Source organism: Rhincodon typus, chromosome 12, assembly GCF_021869965.1.
Source record: "Rhincodon typus isolate 14 chromosome 12, sRhiTyp1.1, whole genome shotgun sequence".
Classification (NCBI taxonomy): Eukaryota; Metazoa; Chordata; class Chondrichthyes; order Orectolobiformes; family Rhincodontidae; genus Rhincodon; species Rhincodon typus.
In genome coordinates this window covers 13,133,989-13,145,401 of record NC_063343.1, presented here as the reverse complement: position 1 = coordinate 13,145,401, position 11,413 = coordinate 13,133,989, and positions in this window count along the sequence as shown.

Here is an 11,413-nt window from a genome sequence, read left to right as displayed (position 1 = left end):
GTGTTCCTGTCAGTCTGAATATCACAGTGAGGTGTTCCCGTCGTGAGAATATCACAGTGAGGTGTTCCTGTCAGTCTGAATATCACAGTGAGGTGTTCCTGTCAGTGAGAATATCACAGTGAGGTGTTCCTGTCAGTCTGAATATCACACAGGTGTTCCTGTAACTGGGAATAAAAGAGAGTGGTGTTCGTTTTGGTTTTGATAATATGAAACAAAAATGAATTGCAAGCTCACTGATCATATCCAGTTGTAAATTAAAAGTTTTCAGAGAGTTGACCAAAAGGTCTTGCTGGTTCATATTGATCATTGATCTGAGTTTTGGAAGGATCAACATCTGAAATCAAATGTCCAGCAATGTACGAGATTAGAAATAATGCAGTCTTACTTCAAACTGTTTTCCAGAAAAGATCACTCTGCCATTGTTTTTGACAGATCAGTCATACATTCGGCATTATATGGTTACATCTTTAATGCTGGAATTGGGCCCAATTCTGTTTGTTCATTGGGTGCAGTTTGATTTCCAAAGAGGATCCAGTGCACAGGTCTAACCAGACACACTAAGTGGCCAACATTGTGCAGCCCATTGACTGAACATCTGCCAGACATGTACATAACCAACAGACACCCACTCAGGCTTACTAATAACTGACAGACACACACTCAAGCACATATTAACCAACAAACTACCACTCAGACATATATATAACTGACAGACCCCCCATTCAATCATGTACATAACCAAGATCCCCATCCAGACACGTATATAACTGATAGACCCTCCTCTCAGTCATGTACATAACTCACAGACCAATACTCAGACACGTACATAGCCAACATACCCCGTCTCAGACTTGTATATAACCAACACACCCTCCACTCAGACACTTATATAACCGTCAGACACCCACTCAGATATGTACATAACTGACAGACCCCCACTCAGACATGCACATAGCCAATAGACCCCACTCAGATATGTATATAACTAACAGATCCCCACTCGGTCACATATATAACAAACAGACAGCCCTCTCAGACACATAAATAACCTATCTGAGGTATCAGCACACGTAGATAGTGTGATGAAGAAAGCATATGGGCTTCTTGCCCTCTTTAACTGGGGGAATAATATCAGGGCAAGGAAGTCTTTTTAAAAGTTTATAAAATGTTGGTTAGGCCACCGATGGAAGACTGTGTGTCTTCCTGGTCGTCACACTATTGGAAGGCAGTGATTGCACTGGAGAAGGTGCAGAGGAGATTTACCAGGATGTTGCAAGGGATGAAAAGTCTCATTTACGAGGAGAGACTGTGTTCTGGGGAAGGGTCACCGGATCCGAAACGTTAACTCTGTTTTCTCCTTCACAGACGCTGCCAGACCTGCTGAGCTTTTCCAGCAACTTTGTTTTTGTTCCTGATTTACAGCATCCACAGTTCTTTTGGTTTTTATTTTGTATAGACTGTGTTTGTTTTGCTTGGAGCAGAGCAGGCTGAAGAGGGATCTGATTGAGGTATACAAGGTTATTAGGGTCCTAGACAAAGTAAATCATGAGAAATTCCTCCCCATGGCTGATGTGTCTAAAACCAGAGGGCATACGTTTAAGATGAGGAACATGTAGTTTAGAGATCTGAGAAAAAAACGTTTTCACCCAGAGGGTGGTAGAAATATAGAACATGCTACCTGAGAGTGTGGTGGAAGCAGATATTCTGGCAGCATTTATGAAGCATCTGGATGAGCACTTAAAATGCCAGAGCATGGTAGGCTATGGAACCCAGTGCAGGTAGATGTGATTAGTGTAGTTTGGTGTTTGTTGGCTGGCAGAGACATGGTGGACTGAACGGCCTGTTTCTATGCTGTATGATTCTATGACAGACCCTCAGTCAGTCAGCGAGCTCCAGCACAGCCACTTTGAAACTGCAGGCTTTAGTCATCAGCCTTCTTTAACTTTTCACTGCTGATCATGTTTGAAGCTTCAGCAGAATACCCACAGAGGGGGTAAAAGGATGATCAACCTACAGGCTGATTGATGAATTCATTCTTCTGGCTTCTGCTTTGAAAGTGTTTTGTGTGTTCTTTGATAATTTATTTCAAGTTGTCTATGCCTGTGGGGACAAGTGCTGAAGAATGTTTTATTGATTAGATAAAACTATTTGCTCCTGGATGGTGCTGCACGAATAGACCTCCCCTTGGAGTATTGTCTTCTGTCAATGACCACTGTTGCATCCAATCAGCTACTATGGAAAAACAGAAGTTAATACAAAATACAGATTTCCAATGCAAATGTACAGATTATACAACACCATCTTTTACATCGTTCCTGACCAGCAATACTTTCATAGTACACACTCCTCTTTCAGCTTTTCACATGCACATTACTGACAGACGCCCAATCAGACATGTACAGCTTCACCACTGGCTTAAGGGTATCTTGGGGAGCCAGTAGGGTGGACACATTCACGTAATGTCATGAACTGTTTAAAGTACTTTATGGCAAATTGTGGCCCGTTGTTTGAGATGGACAAGTTTGCAGAGGACACAAAGATAGGTGGAGGGATAGGTTGTGTTGAGGAATTTGGTGGGACGGATCTGCGGAAGGACTTGGACAGGCTACAAGAGTGGGCAAAGAAGTGGCAGATGGAATACAATGTGGGAAAGTGTGAAGATATGCATTTTGGTCAGAAGAATAGAGGTGTAGGCTATTTTCTAAATGGGGACAGGCTTCAAAAATCTGAAGTACAAAGGCAGTTCTAATTCAGGATTTTCTTAGGATTAACATGCAAGTTAAGCTGGCAGTTAGGAAGGCAAATGAAATGTTAACATTAATTTCGAGAGGACGGCATGGTGGCTCAGTGGTTAGTACTGCTGCCTCACAGCGCCAGGGACCCGGGTTCGACTCCACCCTTGGGCAACTGTCTGCGTGGAGTTTGCACATTCCGCCTGTGTCTGCGTGGGATTCCTCCGGGTGCTCCAGTTTCCTCCACAGTCCAAAGACGCGCAGACTAGGTGGACTGACCATGCTAAATTGCCCATAGTGTCCAGGGATGTGTAGGCTAGGTGCATTTGGGGAATGGGTCTGGGTGTGATGCGCTGAAGTTCAGGGTGGACTTGTTGGGCCGAAGGACTTGTTTCCACACTGTAGGGATTCTATGGAGGGCTAGAATACAACAGCAGAGATGTACTACTGAGGCTGGATAAAGCTCTGATGAGATTGTATTTGGAATATTATAAGCCCCATATCTAAGGAAGAATGAACTGGCATTGGAGGGGGTCCAGACGAGGTTTACAAGAATCACAAACAGCTTAACATATGAGGGGTGGTTGAGGACTCTGTCCTTGATGAAATTTGGAAGGATGAGGGGAGGATCTCATTGAAACTTACAGAATAATGAGATGGCTGTGTAGAGTGGATGTGGAGAAAATGTTTTCACAAGTAGGAGAGACTAGGACCCAAGGGCATAGCCTCAGAGTGAAGGGATGACCCTTTAAAACTGAGGTGAGGTGGAATTTCTTCAGTCAGAGGGTGGTTAATCTGTGGAACTCTTCACTGCAGAAGGCTGTGGAGGCCATTTCATTGAGTGTAATTAAGCCAGAAATAGGCAGGTTCTGGATTGGTAAGAGGATCAACGGTTACAGGGAGAAGGCAGGAGAATGGCGTTGAGAAACATATCAGCTGTGATCAAATGGCAGAGCAGACCCGTTGGGCAGAATGACCTAATTCTGTTTCTATATGTTATGGTCTTATGACCAGGTGGTTAGGAACTCCTTCAGTGATGTAATCAAGCCTCTGCCACGAGACCCTGCAGTCACTTGACTTTATCCAACTGCACCTGGAGTGGACATTTACTAACATTGAAAACAACTTCCCTCTAAGCTTGATGAAGTTCATCCTGAGACCTTCCCTGGTCTTGTTGGAAGGGAAGATGACATTAACAGTTCTCTTGTTCCCCTAGCTCCAGTAATACAGCTCAATAATATTTCTTCCAATGAGACCTGGCCACCAAATAGAATATCATTTTCTGGCTTGACGTTTTGTGATACACAAATATCTGTGGTGCAATACTTGTGTGTATCGAGTCTCAGCAATGGCTAATGTTTCATCATTAATGAGGAAATCATTCACTACACTGAGATATTCTCTGTCCATAGGAAGTAAGTGAACAGGATTGTGAGGCATGTGTGCTGACCATCCTTTGATGCAGTGCTGTCTGACCTGAGTGTATTCTTCATCATATTTGAATTTGTTATCAATGTAAAGATTCCCACTTCTTCAAGGAAAACTACATTTCCTTGTTCACACCTTGCCTCAAGGATACAAGTCAATGCATCTTCTGTAGTCTGCTGTTTCCCTGGAACATGTTCTGTCCTTGCATCAAACCTCATCATCCTCAGGCTGAATCACAGTATTTATGGAGGAATTTCATTAATTCCTTTGAAATAAGAGTGTCACTCAAGGCTTGGGTTCTGTTTTTCTCTTGAAGTGGATTAAGAACATATTCTATTAACATTTCACAAGCTCATATAGCAACCAATGTTTCTGGCTCGAACACTAACTGTATCTCTGTTCAGCCGCTGTCAATGAACTTTATTTCCCATTGTCTGTATCTGTAAGAGTACAGCTCCAAGTCGTATAGAAGGCGCATCTGGAAGAATGATAATGGTTAGCTCCGGGTCATAGAGAACCAAAATACCATGTCATATCAATATCTATCTCTGATGTTCTCAAAGGATCTGTGCTGTGCTTTCTTACAGAAGCATGTCATAACACCTGGCAGGTGGCTCACTGACAAGAGCTAGGTTGAGCAGGAACTTTCTGTCTGGGTTTATCTTACCTGTGAATCCTTGGAGGTCAGTCACATTCCAAGGAGCTGGAAACTCCTTGATTGCTTTGTTTTGCATGGATCCACTTTGGCACTGGTAGCATCCACAACATGCCCAAGGGACTTGGTGGTTAGCTATGTGCACTTGTTGAGTGCAAGTGCTGCTTGCTTGTGGTAGTTACAGTGCATCTCCTTCTCTAATGTCATGTTTGATATCAGTGCCTCTACCGTTCAGTGGATCATCCATGTTTCATGCAACTTCAGCCAGTCCTCTGAGAATACTTGGACGCTGTCCGCTGGAAGATTTCAGGTGCTAATGTGATGCCAAAAGACAATCTGTTGAAACCAAACCTTACAAATGATGCAATAGATATTGAGGACAACTTAGATTCTTTATAGACGTGTAGTTGTCAAAAGCTACAATTTGCATCTAACTTCATGAATATTAAACTCTTTCCTAATTTGGCTAAACTCATCCACAAGTGATGGAGGGTGAATTTAAAGACTTTGTTTCTTGTTGACTTTGCTGAGTAGCAAAGTCACCCTTTCACACCTTAGTTCACACCCATTTTACATCTATATTTCTCTCACACTACTATTAATAACTCCGTTGTCTTCTACACAAGGCATCCCCACTACCTACCCTCGTTTCCCTCCAACTCTTCTGTCAAAAATATATAAAGAATGAGATTCCAACCCTTTCAATTCTTAGGAAGAGTCGTACTGAATTCAGAAATGGGGCGGATTGGTGACTAAGTGGTTAGCACTGCTGCCTCACAGCACAAGAGAGCTGGATTCAATCCCACCCTCGGGCAAATGTCTGTGCGGAGTTTGCACATTCTTCCTGTGTCTATGTGGGCTTTCTCCCACCATCCAAAGATGTGCAGGTAAGGTGGACTGGCCATGCTAAATTGCCCATAGTGTCGAGGGATGTGCAGGCTAGGTGGGTTAGCCATGGGAAATGTAGGGTTACAGGGGCTGGGAGGGTGCTCTTCAGTGTGGACTCAATGGGCCAAATGGCCTGCTTCCACACTGTAGGGACTTTATGATTCAAAACATCAACTCTGCTTTCTCTCTACAAATGCTGCCAGACCTGCTGAGTTTTTCAAACATTTCTAGTGTTTGTTTCAGACTTCCAGCATCTGCAGTATTTTGCTTTTATTAACATTGAACTGCTTTGTTCTGCTTGTGTAAGACTGAAACGGATTTTGTTAGATCTAGGGTTTTGGCATTGCAACCATCCCGAAGCATCTGCTTATTGGCTCAGTTACAGGTGAAGTAGCCACTTGCTTCAGCCTCAAGTTAATTTCTTTCTTTACCTTTGGTGAGAGTGGAGAAGGAACATTCCTGGCTTTTATCAGACACTGGCCTTATTTCTTTATTCATAGATTCATGTGGAATGATATCTCCAGCTTTCCTAGTCCCATTAAGAAGCGTGGAAATTTAGCTCTGAAGTTTTTAGGCTGATCCAATTCCTCCACTCTGAAAACCACATCTATGCCAGAATAGGATTTTTGCTTAAGACTGAACTATTCTGTTTCAGTATCACACATTTCTCAGATTATGGAATTCTCCTCCCAAGAACGTATGGGAGGCTGTTTCATTATATTTTTTCGGGGCTGAGTTAGACAGGTTTTTGATAGAGAAGGGAGTCAAGAGTTATGGATTTGACAGGGAAGTGGAAAAGCGGTCACAACCAGATCAGACAAGAACTTATTGAATAGTGGGAAAAAAAACAGAAGTTGCTGGAAAAGCTCAGCGGGTCTGACAGCACCTGTGTAGAAAAAATCAGAAGGGTTCTGCGGAAGGGTCACCAGACCCAAAAGGTTAACTCTGATTTTTTCTCCACAGATGCTGCCAGACCTGCTGACCTTTTCCAGCAACTTTTGTTTTTTCTCCTGATTTACAGCACCCGCAGTTCGTTCAGTTCTGATTGAATGGTGGAGTGCACTCGAAGGGCTGAATAGCCCACTCCTGCTCCTATGTGCCTATATTTCAGGATAAACCCATCTGGTTCACTAATGCCCTTTAGGGAAGAGGATCTGCCATCCTTACCTGGTCTGGCCTACATGTGACTCCAGACCCACAGTGGTGTGGGTGACTTTTAACTACCCTCTGGGCAATTGGGGATGGGCAATAAATGTTGGCCTGGCCAGTGGCACCCACATCCCATGAATGAACATTAAAAATAATCTGTGTGGATGGTAAACTGGGGAATAGTGGAACGATTGTGGTGAAGGCATTTTCTCTTGGGAGGAGAGTCTGAGCTGTGACATCCTTCCTTGCCTCTCCCCTCCTTTCGATCATCCTTTCACTCCTACATTAGTCACTGGATGCCTGGTGGCAATGGCTGTGTTCTCATTTTGTCGAGGCTGTGCAGAATGAAGGAGATCAGCACAACCTCAGAGTGCACTTTAGGGATGCCTTCCATAGTAGAATAGTTGTTTCAGCTCACTGATGCTGTGGTGCTCCACTCCGTGATGTTTCTGGTGGGGGCAAATTGATGAAAACAGACCACGACCTGCCGTGGCGGGATTTGAACCCCTGACCCCGGAATGTTGGCTTGGGCCTCTGGATAACGAACCCAGTGAAAGTCTCCCCTTCTCCTCTCTGGCAGCTGCTGCTCCATTTGTTGGTCATGCTGCAGAGCCAAGGGAAACACTGCAAACATAATCCTCACACTGATTTGCTGTGGACAAGGGAGCTCTCCCAGGAGAGATGCACCAGCTTCATAAAAGGCCTCCAGAAACAGGCCCTGGAGTTTCCACAAATTTTGAAACACTGAAAGAAAGTCACCAGCCCCTCGGCTACAAACTACACATGCATCTGTTTTAAATGGTGTGAGGGGGAACTGCCTGCTGCAGCTGAGAATGATTGCCCACCATGCATCCACACAGTCCAACAGCCATTGGAACATCAACTGCAATAAACTCTTAACACTTGCAGCTCATGCATAGCACACTCCACACCACCACACTTCCCACCCAGGGAACTAAGCAGACTGTGCCACAAAGTGAGGTAACCACCATTTACTGGCACCAGGGGCACTACAGAGTCTGATCTCATGTCATTGATGCTGCTTTGCAGGTCACCTTCAATCCGTGCTGCGGAGTGCTTACTGTTCTTGTTGGTCCGGATCTCTCTGAATAGAGAAACAGGACAGCCATTCTTCACAGTCCATAGAAATTCATAGAATCCCTACAGTGTGGAAACAGGCCCTTCAGCCCAACAAGTCCACACTGACCCTCACAGCATCCCACCCAGAGCCATCCCCTAATCTACACATCCCTGAACACTACAGGCAATTTAGCATGGCCAATCCACCTAGCCTGCACATCTTTGGACTGTGGGAGGAAACCGGAGCACCCGGAGGAAACCAACACAGACACAGGGAGAATGTGCAAACTCCACACAGACTGTCACCCAAGGGTGGAATCGAACCCAGGTCCTTGGCACTGTGAGGCAGTAGTGCTAACCACTGAGCCACCGTGCCGCCCCTTACATCCTTAGTTAGAATTACATCCTTAGAGGACAGAGAGCGATCGGTTTCAAAGCATCCTCCATTCAAACCTGGAAGGAGGGTTTAGTCATGCTGGAAATCTGAAACAAACACAGGAAATGTTTGAAAAACTCAGCAGATCTGGCAGCATTTGTAGAGAGAAAGCAGAGTTAATGTTTTGAATCATAGAACCCCTGCAATATGGAAGCAGGCCATTTGGCCCATTGAGTACACACCAACTCTCTGAGGAGCATCCAACCCAGCCCCTGTAACCCTACATTTACCCTGGCTAACCCACTTAGCCTGCACACTATGGTCAATTTAGCATAGCCGATCCACCTAACTCACACATCTTTGGACTGTGGGAGGAAACCAGAGCACCCGGAGGAAACCCACACAGACACGCGGAGAATGTGCAAACACCACGGAGGCATTTGCCCAAGGGTGGGATCGAACCTGGGTCCCTGGTGCTGTGACGCAGCAGTGCTAACCACTGAGCCACAGTGCCACCCCTTTTTTGAGTCTGGTATGACTTTTCCTCAGAACTGAAAGAGTTGGAAGCTCATCTGTTCAATTGTGGCTTTCAAGAGAGCACTAGTTGATTACTTGGATAGAAATGTAGGGATATAAGGAAAAGGCAGGAGATTGGCAGTAGGTGACAGAACCAATCCAAGCACAATGGGTCGAATAGCTTCCTTCAGTTCCGTAACTATTCTATGATTCTGCAAAATGGGTTTTTAATAAGGTGAATGAGAAGACAGAAATGTATACTAGGCACAGATAGTGGGATTCAATTAGACTGTAGAGAACATTAGTGCCAGGAGCCCACAGTCTCCACAGGGATTACCCCTGGAAACCGGGAGGAGGATTGGGAATGGGATGGGGGGAGCGTTGGTGATTGGGGGAGTGGAGAGGGAAACCACAGTTAACCAGAGGAGAGGGGGAGACATTCTGAGATGGGCAGTGCAGGGAGCAAAGCTGCAATAGATAATGGGGAGGCTGAAAGTGACATGGAAGGGTCACCAACAGAAGTGTGCTGATTGGCTCAACCAGTCCAGAGTCTAACCTTGGAAAACTACAGGACTCCTGTCCAGGTCTCCTGATCCTGGAAAACCTGCCCAGTGACACACAATGTTAAACCAAACTCCCAAAGGTTTCACGTTCAAAAGTCTTACTCAACTGCCCTGCCTCACCACAACATGGTGAGATATTCTCACATCAAATATATAATCACATATTTATCATACTTAAACATATATTTATCATGCATAAATCTTTGTGTTTCTGCAAGGTCTGTTTTTGTTTGTGGTATCTGATTCTTTAATCCCCTCTAAATCTTCTAGTCCAATTTTGGGATCAATCTTCAAATGAATTCACACTCAAATAGTAAAACAAGTTTGCAGCTTTTCCAATGGAAGTGAACATTTACTCCAACGGTTCATGTGGTGCAGGGATAGTGTCCCTTTCTCTGAGAAGGCTTAGGTTTAAGCCCCACCTGCTGCAGAAGTGTCCAAGAACACCTCATATTGGAAAGGTTTATTAGGGAAATACTTTAAAAATTGTTCTAACTGTCATCAACTGATTTCCCTATTACCTAAACCATTCCCTATGCCCCCTCCAAGCCCCTCAGCAGGCAACAACCAAAGGTCCGGCAGTGGGATCCCACAGGTCTGTGAGGGAGTGTTTGTGAGGCTGACAATAAGAGTGAACTGGATGCACATACCACACACTCTTGTTCTTCCCCGAAAAAGCCTTTCCACATACTGGGCTGGGAGAAAAGGAAACCCCAGGTAAATGTTGCAGCCCCCGAATTGTGTATCAGTTCTATTGAGGCTTGCTCAGTGTGTACACTGCCTGAGGTGAACAAAGGATAGCTGTTCGTGAAACACAACTCCTGAGATTTTTCTGAAGAAGGGTCCTGACCTGAAACATCAACTTTCCTGCTCCTCTGATGCTGCCTGGTCTGATGTGTTCATCCAGCTCTACGCTGTGTTATTCTGAGTTTGGCCCCAGTCCACATCCACTTCCAGATAACCTTCCTTGGAGTCCAGTCTGTCTCTCTCAGTAGCTCTGCTTCTAAACAAAAGGACAAAAACAAAGTTTTACTACTTAGCTCTGCTGTTTGGCTCTTTTGAATAACCAGATTTGTTCATTACTCTATTTAAAACTCTATTTTTGTTCAGCAAATTATTTCTTCATTCTTCAAATTTTAGTGTTCAATTCATGTTTCGTTTGTGCCAATATCTTACCTTCCTGAAATTTGCTCATTAGCCTCTTGAGAGAGAAGAAACAAATTGAAATGTGGCACTCCAGGTGAAAAGGTTGGACAACCCTGTTTTAAACTCTAAGGTCAGAAATCACACACACCAGGTTATAGTCCAACAGGTTTATTTAAAAATACAACCTTTCGGCGCCTCGTCCTTCTTCAGGTGTTAGTATCAGATGCAGAATTTATAAGTAAAAGATCAAAGGGTCACACCACTGTTGAGGATGTATGAAACAAACTTAAGATGCTGTTAAATCTTTAATCAGTTAGAAAGTTTTATTTGATTAATATGCATATGTAAAACCCGAATTCCTTTCAAGTCAATGTGCTCAGAGAAATAAAGGTTTCATCAGTGTAAAGAAGAGACATTTTAGATCAGACAATGCATGCTAGGTGTGAGGCCTTGTTTAGAATCTGTTTGTGTTTTGGTTTAGAGTCAGACTGATTTTATTTCTACAGTAGGAATTTATAAAATGCCACATTGACTGACTGTCTATAAATTGTGTGCTTTTTGAACAAAATAGAATGTATCTGTAAATACAAATTCACCCCAGAGATGGGGGTGTGTGTGTGTGTGTGTGTGTGTGTGTGTGTGAGAGAGAGAGAGGGAGAGAGAGGGGGGGGGGGAGAGAGAGAGAGTGTGAGTGTGTATGTGTGTGAGAGTGGGGGTGAGAGAGAGAGAGTGAGTATGTGCATGTGTGAGAGGGGGGAGAGAGAGACAGAGTGAAAACCTCTGTGTGTGTGTGGGGTGGGGGAGAGACAGAAAGTGTGTGTGTGGGGGGGAGAGAGAGAGAGAGAGACATTGTGTGCATGAGAGAGTGAATGTGTGAGAC